The 22,007-nt window shown below is 36.6% G+C and overlaps 1 protein-coding gene and 1 long non-coding RNA gene across 4 annotated transcripts in view; one reads left to right on the top strand and one right to left on the bottom strand.

Annotated features, from left to right (window-relative positions):
* The first annotated feature begins 882 nt into the window (after window positions 1-882).
* Window positions 883-22,007, top strand: part of LOC134679010 (GATA-binding factor A-like) — a 66,271-nt gene continuing 45,146 nt past the window's right edge. The window contains exon 1 of one of the 3 annotated variants that reach the window (XR_010100275.1): window positions 883-1,136. The gene's annotated coding sequence lies outside the window, so the exon portion shown is untranslated. The remainder of the gene's footprint in view (window positions 1,137-22,007) is intronic. The other 2 variants (XM_063537798.1, XM_063537799.1) reach the window with 2 other exon arrangements.
* The window catches only part of LOC134679018 (uncharacterized), a 473,913-nt gene continuing 461,649 nt past the window's right edge, over window positions 9,744-22,007 (bottom strand). The window contains exon 2 of the long non-coding RNA XR_010100277.1: window positions 9,744-9,820. This is a non-coding gene — a long non-coding RNA (uncharacterized LOC134679018). The remainder of the gene's footprint in view (window positions 9,821-22,007) is intronic.

Consider the following 22,007-nt stretch of genomic DNA (forward strand, 5'->3'; position numbering starts at 1 on the left):
GATTGAGCTCTCTACTGTTTTCCCAGTTTTATGCAATTTACCTTTCATTATTGCCCAGTAGTTCTCGATTGGGCGGAACTCAGGACAGTTTGGAGGGTTCATTGATCGGTGTATAAAATCGACATTATTTGAAGAATATATACCACTCCAAAACCTTTTTCGAGCATAGTTCATGTAGATGAACTATGCTTTAATACCTACCTACTCACACAGACTGGCAGACAAAATTAATAATGATCTCCACACATAAACGTTGCTGTTTGTTTTGTAATAAAATATTGATAAAACTCATTCCCATAGTATTAATATTATACTCTAATTAACATAGGAAGTACCGACCAAAATATATTAACCGGTGGCTTCGAGCCAAATAATTATGGACCCTCCTAAATGTAATAGGTAATTATACTATCAGAGACGGGCATCGTCGGCCTCTTGGACAACTACTACTACCGTCGCACAGCCGCGAACCGCTGGATTAATGCTGGCCGTCTATTACCCTCCGGATTGATTTAGAGCAATTGCGCTACTAATTAATTAAAGAACCAATACATCCGCCTCCGCCCGGGAGAGGTGGGGAGCGAGGATTAATTACAGCGCGGGGCCGCGTGCCCATAAACAAAAAGCCAGCAATAATTCCATTAAGGCCTAAAACTAACCCCGCCGTAATAAATCTGTGTGCGGCGCCCATTACTCGCGGCCGATAACGTGCCGCCCATCGGCCGCGCCGCCCGCGTGCGCGGCGCCGCCACCCCGCGTACATCGACGTCTCCTGACCACATCTGCGTTGCGTCACCAAATTGGAACTTGCAATCTATGAAAACAACTTTTCCTATTTTCCTCGACGTACCGTTACAAGATGGAGGGCATGGCGGCGGTGCCGGCCCCGCCCCTGGGCGGCCCGGGTGGGCGCGCGCCGCAGCGGCAAGCCCACGCCTCTGCCAGTGCTCTCGTACGCTTCGGCCCTGACGCACGCGTTCGTTATCTCACCGGGCCGCTATCTCATCTCTTCATCTACCTCAATCTGATTGAACGTACTTTAGTGATCGAGTCGTGTGTGCTTGGTGATTTCTACATATTTTCATAGCTGACAACTGAACTATTCCTGTTGGGCGGACCCATTCATATTTACATTGGTGAGTGATGAAATCGACTTTCCCAAGAAATACTCTGGTAAGCTAAGTAACTTTTCTTAATGTATATTTGTAAGCCTTTAGATTTTATTCTAATACAGTACATTTTCTTGCAAATTTTAAAATTCTCAGGTATTTAAAATACCTATACATATGTATAAAGACAGATACCGTAGGACTGGCCAACTCCATATACTTACCTAATCATTATCACCATTTATTTAAGAGTCGGTGGAGGGATTTCCATGCATGTCGGTCCTCTGCCTTCCCCTTGACAGCCTGATACGACACGACGTTGAGCTTTTCCTTTAGGTACCTACTTGGTCTATGTACTTACCTAATAAAAACCTAGATATTGAACGACACACGACAAATGTTTATATCGAACTTTGGTACCTTTACTCCTTATTAAATAAAACGTTTAAAAAATAGCGTATTTAATACTATTACAAAAATGACGCACCGTATTTATCGTGTACTTTGCGAAAACCATCGGCCGGCTGTGACTACAATGGGCATTTTTTAAAGCTATATCGTTTAAAAGCTATTTCACCTGACATGTATGTTTAAATGTGAGATTCGGATGTCAACTGCAGCTGGATGTAACGCTGCTGCGTATAACCTAAGTAGTTACAGCGGCGGCGCGGCGCGGCGTTGATACCTACAGCCGCTGTATCTGTCAATATTTGGTAATATGAGTGACGTTCGCCGCCGCATAACGCGATTGACGTTCACTTCGGGAGCAGCTGTAATAGAGCTGTAGCAGTAGGCGGCAGTAAAGGATGACTCACGCTAGACCGAGCCGTGCCCGGGCCGAGGCGTCCGACATATCATTTTCGATGACGGCTGACCACGTGGTGCTTTCCATAGAAAACAAAGCTCCGGAATAGCTCCGGAAGCTCCGGCCCGACCCCAGCTCGGCCATTCCTGGTGCAGTTGCAGCTGTAGTTCTTAATTATTTTGCGCGACATTAGTCCACACCGTTTCACCGACTACAATTGTGACGATAGATCCACAGTTGTGGAAGTGGCAATGACTATATTAAAATTGCTTGCGAAGTCTATAATAACCCAAATCGATTGATTACCATACGTACATTCGGTAAAAATGTATAATAAGTAAGAATAATATCCAATAGGTTCACTTTTACCAGTGATTTTAACAAGTTAAATAGGCTAACTACTCATTATTCACATTTTTTTCTTGTGTCTTATATATAAACAAGGACTGGTAGAATTGGTAGGTAGACTGTGCAGGCCGAAGTCGTGCGGAACGGAGTAGTGAGTATGTTTGTTCAATAATTAAACGATTCTCAGCTCCTCCTACTGAAAAAGTAATGCACTCAATTAGAGCTGACACGCCGGCTATCAGCTATGTAATATAGAACATTCACACGATAACTATGTTTATATTGTTTATACTTGTGCATGTACAAAAGCCATACTCAAAGTTACTACAGGCATTACGGGAGAGACATGTTAGAGATGTTAATAACATACTTACCATTCAGTCAGAAATCGAACATACCATTATAATACCTATGGAATATATACGAGTAGGTATAGAAAAGAACTCGGAGTAATGAAAATGTAAGTACCTAAATTTCTTTTTATCAATCATAGTTTTCATTGAATATCTTTCTTAAGCTGTACTTTTTTTTTCGTATTTCTTTGGACAAATAGATCAAAAGTCAGAGGGGACTGGGGACATATATTTTTTCTTTAGGGGCGAATACATATTTGGTAAATTGATCATTTTGTCAAAAATAGTTGTTGGAGATCGCTATTTGTTTTGTTGTTTTGAAAGACCTATCCGACATCACCCCACACCAAAGGGTTGAAGTTAAAAATACCAACAAAAATTAAGCTCGGGTGTGATATGGGCCGTTGATAAAATTGTGTAGAGTGATTTTAAGTATGCAAATATTACCTTCTATGACTTTTTTTACACGTAAATATCTACACTATAATGTAACGTTTTAACAGGTTATTTATTTAGGTTACATTACCCGTAACTATAATAACTATCCCTCATTTTATCTTCACAACAGCGTTTTATTCCTCAAGCTTGTGGCATTTATGGCGTGCACTTGTAAAGCAATAAATAGGTACAGTCAGCATCAATAGTAACGAATGAGACAACGGTAGATAGAGTACGGTAGTAGAGATAAGTACCTTTTCCAAACAGATAGGTGTATTCCGATTTTAGTAATAGGTCAAGAAATAGATCTGGATTAGATATGGATCAGATGTAATTCTTAACCTATTATTATTATCAGAAAGTGCTATTTATAACATATGCACTGCGTGTGTTATCATAATCGTTGCCAACTTCTCTTGGCCTAACTATAAGAGATCAATTTCTACAGTTCTTGTTCAAAAGTATTTGTTGAGAGTCAAAATTTTTTACATAGAGAAATATATCTCTTATTGATTTTAAGCTGTTTGAGAATGGTAGATACTTTTGACGCGTAGTCTGATCCGCTACTTTTATTGTTGCTTGTACATGAAACAATAGCAAGGACCCTGCTACACATAAGACAGCGTTTGTCACCGATGACGTGTCGCTGCGGCGCGCGCCGGCGCCGGTGCGGCCGAGGCTTCCGCGTCGGGCCCAGGTACTGCGCACAAATACCTCCACTTTTCACATTATTATGGTGAAACTTTCGTTTGCCATTCAGTGCAACTTATATGTTCAATCTGGTCAATCTGGGACTAAACCACTCCTGCTCTTGGGCATCGGCCAGGCTTTTTGTATCAGTGCAAGTACATGACATTGATTGCTTTTTAAGTTAGAATTTACTTGTTAGCATTGGTTATTGTGTGTCGGTCACAAAAACCAAATAATTAACGTGTCTGCACTATTTTTATATTTTTACGTTTTGTAAACTTAATCTTCTTTGCTAAAACCTATGCTTATTTGTAAAAAAAATCGTTTTCCGTTATCCCGGAACGTAATTGCGAAACTCATACATATCGGGCTAACGAAGGAGTGCCTTTAATGTTAATAAAAGGTACCTAGTGTCAGCGGTAGATGCCTGGCTTCAATTGAACTACAATCATCTGGTTGACGTAACTGGGGACCGAAGAGCTGGCGGCTACCTCGCACAACGTATCAGCATTGCGATACAGCGAGGAAATTCCACCAGTATCCTTGGTACAATGCCTCAAGGGCCTATTTTAGATTTAAGCTATTTTTCAATTTCGTTTAGTAATACCAATGTATATATATACATATCTTGTTATTACAAACTAGTAGTTTTTTTTTTAATTTTGGCTTAACTGTAGGATTACCTCATTCACAAACAAAAGCTAGCCAGGCGAGCCACGGAGGTCGTGATCTATGATCGCAATCAGATGGCATTTATGTTGATATGTCTCATCAGAAAACAATAAATATAACGTTAAGATACCATCTCAGGAAGCTAGCGGCGGGCGCCAGCCGGCCCGGCCACCTCATACCCCGGCCGGACACTTAAAGGTTCGCTAAAAAACGCACTAACAAATTTACGAGCTCAGGGTCCGTAGCCAACGTGCCAATCGATTACGTTCCTTAGCGAACGAAACGCAACTGTCACTGTCGCAGTAATATGGAAGAGTGATAGAGAGACACACAGCGTTTCTCTATCGCGCAAACGTAGCGCGTTTAGCGAAAACGTTTGTCACCTCACCTTGGTTAGGCCGCCAGCTAAGTTTTATAACATGTAGATGTTTATGAATTTAGAATCAATAGTAATGAGGAGGCAAATTGACATTACTTTTCACTGTCAAATCCCTTTTATTTAAGACAATTTTCTTTAAAGAAATTAACATTCTCCTTTTTCTCAAAAATACTTCAAAGTTGTGCGACAAATTCTGGAAATATAAGACCTCACTTTTTTCCAAGGTATCCCAAAATATCGCATATCAGGATATGCATAAATCGGCGAGAGTAAGCTTTGAGTATCAAAAACCGGGCAAGTGCGAGTCGGACTCGCGCACGAAGGGTTCCGCACCACAATGCAAAAAAAAAAAAACAAAAAAAGCAAAAAAAACGGTCACCCATCCAAGTACTGACCCCGCCCGACGTTGCTTAACTTTGGTCAAAAATCACGTTTGTTCTATGGGAGCCCCATTTAAATCTTTATTTTATTCTGTTTTTAGTATTTGTTGTTATAGCGGCAACAGAAATACATAATCTGTGAAAATTTCAACTGTCTAGCTATCACGGTTCGTGAGATACAGCCTGGTGACAGACGGACGGACGGACGGACGGACGGACGGACGGACGGACGGACGGACGGACGGACAGCGAAGTCTTAGTAATAGGGTCCCGTTTTACCCTTTGGGTACGGAACCCTAAAAACTAAGGCAAATGAAAAACCACTTTAATAGGCTGTATTTTAAGGAAGATAAATATTTTGGAATATTTCATGAAATGTCATCAATTAGTACCGTAGAGTTTCGTATCTTCGCCCGGGTTTTGTCACTTTTCTCAAAAAATCTCTCAAATTTGAAAGCATTTTAATCCATTAAGGCGAAAAAACGTTTTTTAGTATTCCTAACTATCAGTTTACACCACTAAAACTTTGAATTTCATTGGTTAAGTTGGTAATAAATGGCCCCAAAGGCAATAGGCGATGTTTGGGTATATTTCCCAATCTTCGCCTATGGCATGCCCTGCCTCTAATACTTACTTTTCTGTGACTTACACATGTTAAGTCGCATCTCCTTGGAATGTGCTAATATACTATGAACCTTAACTACACCAAACTAGGCATATATTTAAAAAACGGGGTAGTAGGCGAAGTTTGGTAACAGTCTGAAGTTGTTTTCATACATTTTCTATAATGAAGCTAGGGCTGCCAAAAATTAACCAACATGTCAAATAAAGGGGAGTAATGGTTTATAAGTTAAAAAAAATATTATTTTAAACAAAATTGTTTAATTGTTGTTATTATCGTAATTGGCATCAAATCAACCTTATTTACACAAAGTAAGACATAAAAATACCTATTTGGTACCTACTCAATATCGGTAAGAGTAGAAATAAACATTTGCATATAGCGTAAACTAAAATAACCAAACATAAGAAAATATTTAGATTTGGAAACAAATAATGTCATCCACCAATGAATGTGGTACAAAAAAATTGTCAACCCTAGGGGTAGGCGAAATTTGGCAACAAGATGGACGCAAAGTACCCTCACCAACGTTTTATCCAATTGTGACTTCTAAACGTGAGCTAGCCATTAAATAATAGTTTCATATGAAAAAGAGATAGTTATACGATATAATCATGTAAAAAGTTTAACATTACGGGGTCCGTATCACCGTTTAAAACTGAAGTTAAAACACTGGTTTAAAAAAACGTGTGGTCGGCGTCGCGAAAAAACCTCACTAAAAGTCAACTGTGTGAAGTTAGCCGCAGAATGGTCGAAGAATATTGACACCCGTGAAAAATACTTTGTATTTAGCAGTTTTATGTGTAAGGCTTACATTAGAAACATTTTGTTAATGGCAACTTATGTCAAACTAGGCGAAAATAGGTAGCGCAGGCAAAGATACGAAACTATACTACATCATTTAGGGCATGACTTGGACATACATGCTGTACTCCGTACGCTACACGACTTTGTGTAGGTACCTAAGTGTTGGACCAAGAAAAGTCTGCAGCGGATTTGATAGCCCACGCAGTGTCATGGTCGTCATAATTTAATAGAAGTTTGACTTTTAAATTAACACGTGCACAGCGTGGACTATCAAATCCGCTGCAGACTTTTCTTGGTATGACTCTATCTGATAGTGACTTAGGGCGTAATTTCATGAAACGCCCTCTCACAACTCTTTATGAACCCAAAAAGACAATTTGCATAATCATTACCTACTTAGTTAAAGTAAAAGTTTTGGCCATGATTGTTTCCTTATATTGGCGATTAGATATTATTCATTTAAAAATGTTTTGTTAATTAAAGTATCTATGAAAACTAAAACTGCCAGAAGTCAACGGAATTACTCATTCAGCTAATGAAACTGTTTTAGAGAACTAAAATATTAAATATCAATTAATTGAGTAAAATAAGCAATTTTTATCTTACATTTTACTTTATTTAGGTACTTGAATAATGCTAAATAAATAATAAAAAAACCGGCCAAGTGCGAGTCGGATTCGCGTTCCAAGGGTTCCGTACATTACAGAATTTTTAACAATGTATTTATTTATGTGAAACGTGAGTGAAACGTCTTAAAAAAATCCGTAGGGGTAGGATCAAAAACTAAGTAATTAGTCCAATACACGCTTGACTGTAGATTTCTAATAGGTTTTCCTGTTATCTATAGGTATAGGCCTATTTTATGTATTTTTTTCAAAATTTTAGACCCAGTAGTTTCGGAGATAGTGGGGGGAATGGTCATTTTTTGCCTAATTTTCTTGAATTACTTCTAAACTGTTTATACGAAAATTATAAAAAAGATATATTTGAGGTCCTTACAATAAGCTCTTTTATTTGATATGTAACACGATATAGTTTGAAAAACTTTATTTATTAATTTTCTTGTTAAAAGTGGTTTAAAATTCATTTGTTTACGTTGCATGTCCATCTTTGGGTCACAAACTTACATATATGTACCAAATTTCAACTTATTTAATTGGTCCAGTAGTTCCGGAGAAAATCGGCTGTGACAGACGGACAGACAGACAGACGCACGAGTGATCCTATAAGGGTTCCATTTTTTTCCTTTTGAGGTACGGAACCCTAAAAACCATTTAATGTCTTAATAACGTTTAAAACTTAACTGTGGCTGTATTTAGGAACGTCTTTTTACTATGAAGGGGAGACTTTTTGCGATAACTCAAAAACTGATAATTCAATCATGTTCGCTATAGTTTTCATTGAATATTTTTCTCAAGCTCTGTCTCTACGATTTTTTTCATATTTTTTGGTCTCAAGGGTTACACAATTTTTTCTTTAGGAGTGATTATATCTGAAAATATTCACTTTATAAAAAATGTTCGTTAAAGACTCGTACTCGTTTATAAAGACCTATCCAACGATACCGCACACTGTACGGGGGTAAGCGAAAATACACGCCCACTATAAGTGTAGTACCTTTTTATTGTACGACTTTGTCAGATTTATTGATTTATATTTACCTATATATCTATGCCAAATTGCATGCAGCTTTCTAGCACTAAAGATCACGCAGCAAAGCCTCGGACAGACAGCCAGACGGACATGGCGAAACTATAAGTTGACTACGGAACACTAAAAAGGCAACCTGTATTACATGCATTATTACCATAATTTAACCTACTGGCTGTGAATTATAAAAAGGTCACAGTGGTGTTAACTGCATGTTTGTATACCAAAATGTTCTCCGCCCAGCCAATTTTCTGTAATCGATACATCACGTCGTGGCGGCCCATTAACTTTTTTGTTCGTGATGATTCGACTAAGCAGCATAGCTAAGTACTCTTAAAATCGGCACAAAAAATAAGACGGTGAAGGTTTTGGAAATATTTCGCACTTAACGCTGGGACCGTGCGGACAGAGCGACCCACACTTCTTGACAGGTGCTATCATTTGTAAATGCAATAGTTTATTTATAAGTAAACAAAAAATACAAAATATCTTGTTTCTACCTCATCATTGGAGTCATGCGTACTGCGGTTGTGTGCTATAAGGCGCTGTAAAATTGTTTTTACGTTCAGTGAATGACGACGGTATCTGTACCTACACTGCACTTCAGACAGAACATTTGGAATATTTCAATAGCGTATTATGGCTATATAAACTATAGTAAACTATTTATTCTGTTAGATTCAGTTCTATTCAATTTGTCAAATACGTACAAAAATGAGGTCATTCGGAAATAGCATTTATTTTAGTTTACACAGCGTTGTATTAAACTTGAGAAGGGGTTTAATCAACTTTTACTGTAGGTTTTTCGTCCCGTCTATTCAAACGTACCGGTTATCTGGCTACCTATTCTTTGCAAGTATCAAGATCGAGCGGCGACCGTTGAGAACAAAGGTAAAAACGCGTGGCGCCTGCGCATTAGGAGCCTGGTTATTTATAGTGGGATTATTGGGTTGCGTTGCGTCTTTGTCTTGCAAGGGGGTCCCGCTCCCGCAGACAATTAGCTGACGCCGGCCCCGCCCGTGCTGTCATGGATAGCTCAATATTTGTGTGAAGACAATGTGTTAGTTTTTGCTCCGTGTTGCGTCCGTCGTGCAACGCGATGCGCTGGCTCGTGCCCGCCGTGTAATTTATGGCATTCCATGCATTTTTGGAATCAAATATCGACGTATTTTCTCTCAGAGTTGACGGCGCGTCTCGTTTCCTTTATAGCTGTACCTACCAATGTACGGCGCGGACGACGGAACAAGTCACTGGGAAAACATATAAAATTAAATAAAAGCGGCCAAGTGCGAGTTGGACTCGCGAATGAAGGGTTCCGTAGCAGCAAGTAACATAATAAAATTGCGGTTTACGATTTATGACGATTAAAAAAAACTACTTACTAGATCTCGTTCAAAACAATTTTCGGTGGAAGTTTGCATAGTAATGTATCATATATTTTTTTAGTTTTATCATTCTCTTATTTTAGAAGTTACACACATTTTACGACTTTGGAAGTGTCTCTCGCGCAAACTATTCAGTTTAGAAAAAAAATGATATTAGAAACCTCAATATCATTTTTGAAGACCTATCCATAGATAGATAGATATCCCACACGTTTCAGTTCTAAGTATGGGGGACCCCCAAAATTTATTGTTTTTTTTTTTATTTTTGTGTGAAAATCTTAATGCGGTTCACAGAATACATCTAATTACCAAGTTTCAACAGTATAGTTCTTATAGTTTCGGAAAAAAGTGGCTGTGACATACGGACGGACAGACAGACAGACAGACAGACATGACGAATCTATAAGGGTTCCATTTTTTGCCATTTGGCTACGGAACCCTAAAAAGGCCGTCTTGTTACCGCAAAATGTAGGTACTTATACTATGAAAAAAATCGCCTAATGATATCAAGGGTCGGGTACGTAACATTAAGTAGGTATTTGGATAATTGTTAAAGGTTTTTAAAAGTAATTTGATAAAAAAATCAGCCTTGGCTTAAGTTTTTAAACTTGTGTTGTTGTAAGTATTATTTGACAATATTACAACATAAAATTAGTATCACTAGTCAATTTCAATACATCCGTAGGTATATATTTTTGAAACTGACGTAAGTTCCCATAGGTAACACTTTAATTCTCTCTCCGTGTTTAGCGCAATCTTAACAGTCCCAAAAAACATTTTCTTTTATTGTCAACAGAATCCGTTAAGTGATACTTGAGGATTAATATCCATTATAAAAACGTAATAAAACATCAAAAATGCCAAGAAGCCGCTCGCACGGACGAAGCGGCGATCGAAGCCGGTCACAACCACGAGTGTGCACGAAGGCGAGCCTCTGTGGGCTGCACCAAAAATTGCGCCACTCATAAATGAAATTATGTTATGGCTTGCTCTATACTGGAATTGTTTTACAAAATCTTTAATACATGCTTTATACTTGACTGTATGTGTATTAAGCAGTTTTAAGTAGTTTTTTGAAGTGAAATTTCTATAGCGGCGCTGGGGGCCGATTTTTTAATTTCGAGCGTTCGATTTCGTCACTCGAAAATCGGTGGAAAACAGCGAAATGCTAATTTTTGAAATACGAGCGATAGAAATTGGGATTCGAGTGGTATTGACCACTCGTTTTCAATTCTATTAGTAGAATTTAAATGCCGATACACGATATCGAGCGGACGAAATTCAAAAATCGGCCCCCTGTGCACTTTTTGTGATGGGGAAAAAAATGTTAAACACGTGACAGATCACGTGATCGTAACATTCGTAAGACTGAAGACGGACACGTGACCTGATCGAAAAACTGTTACAATGTCATTGAGTTTTCACTTCTGCCGGCAGTCCCGGAGTGCAACCCGTTGTTTTTTTTTATGTGTCATTGATGTACCTAATTTTATATAATAATAACTGGTAGACCGAGCTTTACTCGGAAAACATAGAAAAACTCAACAACGCGCGTTTTACCAGAGATAAGACCCAGCTAGATCGATTTATCGCCCCCCGAAAACCCCCATAGTTATAGCAAATTTCATCGAAATTGTTAGAGCTGTTTCCGAGATCCACGCAATATATATATTTATAAATAAATATAAATTGCTAGTTTAACTAAAGGTATTATATATATATTAGATAGATAGATAGATGTACAACGTTAATTTATACTTATTACGTCATACGACTGGCGAATGACAAATCGTTTACTTTTCGAATAATTTAGGTAAATTGTAAATTCTATCCCCATTAATCAACTTTTTTAATATTACTTGCCATTGGCGTGGAGCAAGTAAGTTTAGTGTAGTCGACCAGCCTTTTAGAAAGTTCTGTAAATACTAATGAGTGCTAGTAGTTACTACACTTAACTGGTGACCGAAGAGCATTACAATGGGATGGATGTCTATATTGTACCACCACAAAGCGGGTTGGCGATGGCGAACTAAGGCTCACTTGCACCATTCCACTTACCTGGGGTTAACCGGTTAAACCTGGAGTTACCATGATTACCAGTACAATTTGACACTGGGTTAACGGTTTAACTGATTAACCCTGGGTTAATGGGATGGTGCAAGTGGCGCTAAGTCAACTAAGTGCGAATGTCAATGAATTGCATATGCTCCGATCGGGATTTTTTAAATAAAAAAAAATGTTTAATTTTTTTTTCTGTAACTAGATGCAAATAAAAAGAAGTTAAAACTAGGAATGGAACTGTCATAGGATAATAGAAAATCTAGTATATCCGTCATGTTTGATAATAACTACCATATTACGTTGGTACCTACAGTCAGCATCAACAGTAGGTTCCGGAAGAAACAACGTGCCAAATTAGCACCTATCTCTGAGAATTTTTACAAATATAGATAAATCTCTAAAATTCAGGTTTCAAAGTATATATTTTAAAGCCGATAAGTATATATTTTAGCGTAGCAATAGCAGTCAATATTAAATTAACTGGCATTTATTTTTTTATGAAAAAATGTAGGTATATTTAATCATTTACTTAATTGAAAAAAAAATTAAAATATTATATCAATTTCTGTTCTTTCATATTCAGAGATTTATTAGCAGGAAAAAATATTAAATGAATTCGATTATCCGAATATTAAATAAATCTAAAGAAAGAAGACGAAATATAACTAAATTTAATATTTACACAGCTACGTCTAAAAATTAGACCCATTTGGCTTAGTGCCGAGGATGCTGACTTTTCCCCGCTGTATTGCTATATTAATTAATTATTTTAACATAATTTATTACTACATGGCAGACATTAGTTAACAATTTAATTTTAGATAAATTTGTACTTCAGATTAATATAAGAACCATATACATATAAGAACATATAGCTATAATACACTAATTGTTTCACATTTAGACAAGTATACATATATCTTTTTGAAAAGCTATTTGAGAATATTAGATACCTAACTAGATACTCATAATTTTAACGCGTAGTCTCATACGCTGCTCACTGTAGGTAGGTACATATTTAGCTGTAGGTATAACTTAGTGAAATCAAATTTAGTCAATGAATATTTGTACGGCTTATTACGGTAAATTATAATAATTAATGGAAATAAATGCTATATACCATCTGTTTATACCCTTTTAAGCAAATAAATATTGCATCGAATAGGTGTATAAAAGTTAAGTATTCCTAAATATCGCTGTTCTAAATATAATGAAAGCACTTAAACTCCTAGTTCCAGTTATCGTCTAATGTTTATTGACTAATATTGCAAGGCTCTCCGATCACATAAATACACTCCTATCAGTTTGATTGCACAGGCGTCTTTAATTAGGTACATATTGCAATTTGAAGTAAGATTTTCAACAATTACAGTTGTTATTTATACCAAACTAAATGTTAATTAAATAGTTACATGTACATGCGTTTCGCTTGATTAGGTAATAAATAAGCATCACTTCTTTATTGACATTTATCATTTAAGGAAACAAAGATTTGAAATGCCATAAATCCTAATAGAATTTACTGTTAATTCTAGTTTATGATTTGGCATTTGTTGGTTTTCAGTGCCACCCCATACTACCCTGTTATTGCTTGGGCATATTCTTATGGGGTTCTTATTTTTTTGTAAGAACAGTGCCTAAAGTATTATTTTAAGACCTGACTAATTATATAACGGCCTCTATTTTTTGCTGCTTAATTTGTACTGTTTTTTAAACCACAAGGGTTATTATGTCACGACTCATATTATCGATTTAAACTGACTCCCAAAAGCTCACGATAGTGATATATAGTTAATAGTAAAAATATACCCAACGAAACTAAGGCCTTATAGCCGTAAAGTATGTACTGTAAGTACATGTTTTTGTTTGACACGTAACATGGAAGATATTTCGATTAGTTGAAATTATACCTCAGTCGAAATTACGCCACTGCACCTTATACTTATTATTACGTATACGTGTATTTATACGCATGGACACAGACATAACAGAAAGTTATAATTAATTATAAGAACATACATATATTTTTTTACAAAACGTTAATGTTACGGCATATGCGAATATTGCAAATGATGTAGGAAAACCATTTGATTTAATATTGAGTTTCCAGTGTTAAGACTGAACTTTATCATGGGTTACTACTTAGAAATATTTCGTGACAATTAATTTCTGTCAGTAAACAGGTCAACAGAAAATGTGCACGAGATTTGGTTATTAAAACAAAAAAAGGCTAAAAGCAGCAACAGTCGGACTTGCGCCCCGAGGGTTGCGTAGTCCCTACACATATTTTATACAAAGTGCTTTTTTTGTAAAAAAAACTATTTTATGTAAATTTTAATCGTAGATTCAGTAGTTCCGGAGACCAATAGAGCGTGCATGGTTATGTCTCGCCTAAAATGATCTCTGCTATTTATCTTAAAATTATAGTACATTGTGCTACATGGGGTATAAGTTGAATATTTCAAACAAGAGTAAGTTAAATCGTGACGGCTTGCCGGAGCGATTTATAGACTCGAGTTTGCAATATTATTAAGCCCCGATGTTTTTCATCACACTTGCGATTCAAAATTAAGTATAAAGACAAAAAAATGTTAATTATGGCACTTTTTTATAACTCCCGCTAAACTTGCGTGCAATTCCACATTTACTGAGCGAGTGTGATGAAAAATTCTTACAACGTATACTTTCGTTTTTTCGGTAGGTACCCTATCACACAATATACAGCGAAACTTTTTCTTTCTAATTTACACCCCGAAAATGACCATCATAATAAAATAGTAGTTTGTGTTACGAGGGATAAAAAGATATATTTCCGTCAAGGGCGTACATTGAATCCTGAATAAAGCGATGGATTCTACAATAGAATTCTTAGCGTAATGAGGGATTCAAGTGTTAACGCCCAAGACGAAATAATTTTGAGACCGTGTGACACATAAGTACTGCTTTTCACATCTCCTATGAGGAAATTATGATGCTTAAACAGATTATTTAAGCTAAAAAAATAATGTGCAAAAAATTTAAATTAGTGTGCTAGAACAGAAAAGTGTTACTTTGATCCCTCCTAGCAGGGAAGAAAAGTGCCACTTTGATCCCTCCTAGCAGGGAAGAAAAAGCCCTTTTTCGAATTGGTGGTGTGAAAAACATATTACCTACCATCATGTGTACCATTTTTATTTCAACTCCAGTAGCTTTGCAGTCGAAAATTGGACGTGATGCTATAAGCCAAGGGTTCCATTTTTACCAGCCTTTTAAGTTACGGAATCCTAAAAAAGGAATTAATAAATAAAACTGCGATAACCGACACGAATCCCAGTATATACCTACCTACATAGGTACATATTTGCAAACAACACACGAACAAGTATATTTATTCAACCTACAACGAATTTTGTGAGGCGGTATCGGCGGTAAATATATCAGTAAGAAAACCGGCCAAGTGCGAGTCGGACTCGCGCATGAAGAATTCCGTACCATTACCCGAAATAAAGGCAATAAAATCACGTTTGTTGTATGGGAGCCCCACTTAAATATTTATTTTATTCTGATTTTAGTATTTGTTGTTATAGCGGCAACCGAAATACTATTTAAATCTGTGAAAATATCAACCACGGATTATACCAGTCGGATTCTATTCTCTCGGTCCCTTTCACGTTGTTAGCAAAAAGGAAGAGACAAAAACGATCCAACGTCAACCGCATAATGAGGGTTTATAGGTAATAGACCCCCAAAAAAGTCCGAACGGATCGTTCAAAAACACCTACGAAAAAAGAGTGTCAAATTTTTCAATATCGCACTATATTTTACGAATTTCATTGTAAAATAAAAACAATGTAACTTAAAATTACAAAGTAGAACCTTACACACAAAATGTAGACCGTATAATTCTACTTTTACGATCTCTAGTCTAGTAGATAAGTAATCAAATACATAATATGTATGTAGTAGTATCCGCAAAACTAAAGTCTTTTTTTACACAAAAAATTGTCGATTGTACCGTCAGTTGATGTTCGTCATTTTCCATATTATTTCAATGTTTTCGCTATGCAAGCAAAAAAATATTACCATGGCGGAACCTTCGTTTATATTACCTATACAAGAATTTCACAAGACAAATCGAACAATTGAATGACACAATACATAATGCAAAACGTTTTAGTAAAGTGATTGATTGAGTAGTTTATAGGTATGGTTCTTTAATCCCATATTGCTCTAATCAAGAAGACAGGTTGGGTAGGTACCTACAATAAAATTTAAAAGAATGTCGAACAAGGCTAATAACTATTTATAATTACTGCTTAATTTCAGGTTAAGTGTATATTATATCTTTTTAACCGACTTCCAAATCTCAAAGAAGTATATTATATCTTTTTAACCGACTTCCAAATCTCATATTTTTTATCTCACAGAATACTACTAAGTACAGGCTCAAATATCGGATATAGGATACATAGAGTCAGACCGAGAAGTCTGCAGTAATTTTGATAGCCCACGCAGTGCATGTGTCATTTTAAACGTCAAACTTCTATGAAATTATGTCGTATAAATAACACTTGCACTGCGTGAGCTATCAAAGTCGCTGCAGACTTTTCTTGGTCTAACTCTACTTATACTTATAAGAGCCTTACACATTAATCTGGTAGCTAACTAAAAAACTGTAAAATAAAAAGAGATTATCTTAAGAGTACTTATGTACGCTTATGAAATGTTACCTTTAATCGTTCTATGCGCAAACTACAAGACTGAAATATAAAAATGAATGCTCTTGACCAGGTATGTTACCAGCTTGTCGAACGTTGAAAAGAGTCTACAACAAAGGCTTTATAAGAACGTTATGAGTAGATAATTACTTTTAACATTTATTTGTGTAGGACTACTTTGCTTGTTGTGGTACCATTTGGTTTGTTTTTTCGATCTTTGTGTACAAAAAATATTATAGCATTTCCATAATCGTAAGACAGTTTTGCTATTGATTATGATTATATACCGACGAAACGCCTTACCTCATCTCATCTATAAAAAATATTAGAGGTTACAGGTTCAGTAATATGGTTGACACGGAGGCGCATACCGGGTCTCGTGGCCGCGGCTTATCCGTGGAGATCAGCGCTATCTAATCAGGATCGTGTAAATCGCGCGTCGCATCTGTTTCGGCGCGCCCTTCTATTTTTAACACGGTTGTCAAATTAGAATACAAACTGTCTGCGAACATAAAAACTACAACGGATACAAGATGAAAGTACCTGTTGGCAATACATTATTAATATGTATGTAGGAAAAAACAAATGTCGACAATATGCGTAAGACATTGTTGAAGCATGACTAATTTACTCTTATGTACCTGTTATGGTTAAAAACAGTTTTTAATTAGGTAGGTACTTAACCAATGTTACGTTTCTGATTATTTCAACTTTTTTCACAGTCTTACTAATAGATATAATTATTGAGCGAACAAACACTGTATAAGAAAATGTACGAGTCTTTAGAAAGGATAATTCCGAAAAAAACCTTACACCCGCTTTAATTTATTTCTATTACAATTCTGGCAGCGAAAACTAGAACCAGAGATAGATATATGCTTCTTAAATGTTTATGTGGAATTTCATATTCATTCAAAATACCGTTTTTAAAATGAATCTTGATTGTAAGGCGGCGGCACAGAAGAAATAATAGTACTACCGTACAGAAAGAACACTTCCTACAAACCCGAAGTTTGACAGCGGTTCAGGGTCGAATCATGCTATCCCTTTCTAATATATGGCACTATCCCTTTCGGCTATTTTGGGGTTGTCAAAAATCAAGAGATTATCTTATCTGTGGTCGTGCACGCAAAAGGAAGTCAAGTGGTGCCAACCCTAATAATTGCTCGGAGCAATGCTGGGCTATAGCTATAACCGCGAAAATCGAACTTCGCAAAAGTGTCTCCCCACTGGTGGCGGCGGATAGGTTCGTGTGACTCCTAACTACATGATAAGTACATATTTATATCAACATAGTGAACAAGTAGTAAGACCCTGCGACTAATAATGCGGGTTCTTGGTCATAATGACGCCAACACGTTAGGTATGAAATGATAATGCACCTGGGATTAGGGTCATAAATGTGATTCAGGAAACCCTTTACACTTAGTTATTATACGTAGGTTCCGAGCGTAAAGAGTAGAGTAGAGACATTCTGAATTAGGTAATTTGAATACTTCTGGTTCTAGTTTTCGTTGCAGTTTACATACAAATCTTCTACTCACTATATTTTCTTTGAGTAACAATATTAAGCAACGAATACTAGTACCTAATATTCATGTCAAACTTCATGTCATTTTAAAATGAGAGCGAAACTCATATAATCGAGTTTTTTGGCGGCGAGTTCGTTAAAATCGGCTGTAGGCAGGGAGGCGAATAATAGTGGCATATTATTGTAACTAAAATAATCAACATCATATTGGCAAATATGATGTTGATTATTTTAAGAACAAAGTTGAACAACAAATAATAAACATCGGTCAAATGCGGATCGTATCTGGGGAATAGCTTTGCGTTTTTTATATACTAAAGTAAGTGATCTGTCCTTGTTTGGAATGTCGTTAGATGATTCGTTTTTATAGTTGGTATTCCTAAAGCTGTAATAAGTTTAGTGTATGTTAAGACAGACGCCGTACCAACATTAAGCTGTATCAAATATTCGAAAAATATTGTGTACCTATCGAATGAATTTGGAGCGCCGGCGCTATCGAGCCGTTGTTAGGCCGTGGCTACACTGGACATACACCACAAACGGACTACAGGCAGAATTGATTGCGGTTTTGCTAATAAAATTCGTCGTCGTTAGTTTTATATGTACACTCAGTAAGTGCTACAACTTAAGTATCACGTCGCCATACTAGCTGCATAGAAAAGTGGATACATATCTCAAACTGTACAGTATGTTTCTTCAAACTGAAATAATTATTTTAATTCATCATTTCTTTTTACCTCTTCAAATATGTACGCTTTTATAGAGTTTGTATTATATTTATATGTATTAATACATATGTAAAGTTCTCAAATACATATACGAAGCGTAATTCTGTCCTTAAGCAGGCCACTGACGAGCCTTCCAAGTGGATGCCGTTACAACGGATTCATCCAAATGGACGGCATCCTAATAATAAACATTGTACGTTTTTGACATTCACGGACCGATTTTGGATTGCAGCCACGCTATTCGGACTGTTGGAATGCTCGTCAGTGGCCATCTTTAAAAACGTCCAGTCAGGCCACTTTTACTTATACTCAAAGTAGTAACATGTAAACTTTGTCGTAACTGTAGTAGATATTAGAATTATAGGTGTTGGTGGAGCAGCTGTGTGTCCAGGGCACTAGCAGCCAGCGGAGCCTGTAAAGCGCCGCCGCGAAAGCCTTTCCGTGTTGGCCCCGCGCCCGCGCCCGAGCCCACGCCCCGCGCCCCGCTCGGCCCCGTCTCGGCGGCATTAAGCCTCCGCCGCCGCCACAATTAGAAGGATCCAATGAATGTGGAAGTGGATTTACTGATGTTTCGTCTATCGGCTTAATTTGCTTTTAATTCGTTTTATATTACTTTGAAACAAAAGCTCTCAGTTTAAATTTCAATTTTGTGAAATGGCCTCGGTTTCGTGAGCTACCTACCTGATATTTCAAAAGTAAATAAGAAGAAATTAAGTAGTGTTTTAGGGTTCCATACCGTTCCTTGAAAGGAAAAAACGGGACCCTTAGGATCACTTTGTTGTCGGTGGGCGAGTCCGATTCGCACACGTCCGTTTTTTTATTAGATATTGTATCTATAACGGAAAAACACAATAAAAAGATAAATCAATAGGTAAGTATAGGAGAAAAGAAAAACCTTTATTTCTTTTTTAGTATGTGTGTATAAATGATCAAATAAATAAATAAATAAATAGAGGGAAAACGGGGAAGGGGAAGAAGGAGGATGAACTGGCTCGACAACATTAAACCAAAGACGTCACATAATGGTATTTATGTATATAAAATCTATTTCTACAAAACAATTAAGTACTACAGATGATTGGCAAACAAAGGTAATTTTTCCTTAACCATGTAAATTTTGTCATGTACCTACTTAGAAAAGTTCGAGGCAAATTGGTACCGAAGCATGATTCAGATGTTAATTAGAACATGATTATAAAAATTAAAAATATTAACGTTTACCAGAGCTCGGCCGCATTCCCTTTATAGAATGTGTTAATTTACGTCATTCTAAAAAACCGGACAAGTGCGTGTCGGACTCGCCTACCGAGGGTTCCGTACATCTTAATTTTTGTTTTTTTTACAAAAAATGTTTTTAGATTTTTCCCTGTACTTGTAATGTAAGTCGAGATTAATACTTGCCAAATTTCTTAGTTCTACGTCAGCGAGGAGAACCTTATAATTTTTGATTCCCTTGAGAGTGTCGAAATATACAATTAGGTTCGTTTATAATTGCGGCATATACGGCCGTACCTTTTTTTACGGTATACACATTACACACTTAAGAAAGTACTAAACTAGTACCCAAGCAATTCTAGGTCCATTGATTAGTGCGTTTTGATTTTGTCACAGCTTCAAGGGACTGTAGACCTGAGTATATGGTATAAATTTCAACGCGATACCGTCACGCGCTCCCGAGATAAAGTATCTTGACAGACAGACGGACGGACAGACAAACGAACAACAAAGTGATCCTATAAGGGTTCCTTTTTTTTTTGAGGCACGGAACCCTAAAATTGGTTAAGGATAATTGAATAGGTACATGAAACGTTGGAACGAATTTTATAATATACACTTTACTTAGACGAACGCCCGTCTTCTATTTTAGCAAGTTACTAGATACTTACATCTAGATGTAAGTATCTAGTAACTACTTGTATGTATATGGTACTTAGTTACACCTAGCTTACAATTTTCAAAAAGCTTCCAAAGCCTTTAAAAAAAACCTAGCTACGGTAGAGCCATTTTCCTAAGCACGTAATCACGGATACAAATGTATAGACTATTTAACTCGCAGGTATACATACATATATGTATGTATCGTTTTTCAGAAAAAGAGTATGTATTTATTTGTGTGTTTACACACACAAATAAATTCTCTTACCAGGATTCGAACCCGGCACCTCTTGTATTTTGTAGGCAGGGTCACTACCGAATAGGCTAGAAGTCTGTTCAATTTAAATTAATTATGTGTTCTTATTTGGCCCCCTTAACTTTACGTAGGTTCAGAGAGCGGAGTTTTTGAAATATCGTGCCACTTTTTTAGATCACAATACGGTTACCAAAAAATTTATTAGCAATCCTGAGGATTTTTTCTAGTGACATCCATCATCAATTCAAATTCTAATTTTTTTACTTTCAGTCGATAGAAAATCACGATCACAATGTCTAAAACGCACTTTAAATTTTTTTAACAATTTATACTTAAGTACTCAAAAGCTAAAAGTAGGTATAAAAGTTGTTTCTAAAAATGATAAATATTATTCTTGAGGGTGCTCTCTCTCTCTCTTTTGTTGAAATATACATAATAATCAATTCAATCAATCAATCAAAACCATTCACGGTTCATGGGATAGACGAATGGACTGTATGTAGTGTCTTAGTAATATTTTATTTATTTAGAAATTTAATTCAGGCAACAAGGCCCATATTACAAATACCTTCTTACAAACTATCATACGTATGTATTTTATAAACTTAAAACTAAACACTATTTAGTCGACAAAACGGCTATAAATAAAATCGGAATATTGTTCCGATGGTCACACATGGAGTAGGTACACAATCCTAAAATATTTTCTTTTAGGTAAGTTGGTAACATAATATATTAGTAATGAAGTTAGACATAAGCACTAACATGAATGCAAAATAAATAAAATATATTCCAAAGATAGTTAGGAGCTGTACAAATGGAAAAACTTTAACTTGCTTTTATCTTTTGCGAAGTAAATATTTAGAGGATGTCGTAAAAAAAGTATACTAAATTAAATGTTGCATCAAAAAAGGCATATCGTCAACCGTCAACGAACGCCGGCGCGTCGGGGCCAGTGGCGCCCGTTGCTACAACTTACAAGCCCTACTCATTTTTATTGATACCCTCTACCCCGTCGTCTGACCCTGTCACCAATTTTTTAGTTAAAGGCTTCCCGCACAAATCGGAAATGCTTTTATTCTGGTGACAGCGAACCTGTTAATGTGTTAATCCACTCCGATCGGCCCGGTTATTAATAGCTAACAAATAAAAGGTTCTATGTTGTGCTTATGTTTGCGCCGGCGTGTAGAGAGGCGCCGCCTGCGGCCAGCTCCAAACCGG

The sequence above is a fragment of the Cydia fagiglandana genome, chromosome Z, assembly GCF_963556715.1.
Source record: "Cydia fagiglandana chromosome Z, ilCydFagi1.1, whole genome shotgun sequence".
Classification (NCBI taxonomy): domain Eukaryota; kingdom Metazoa; phylum Arthropoda; class Insecta; order Lepidoptera; family Tortricidae; genus Cydia; species Cydia fagiglandana.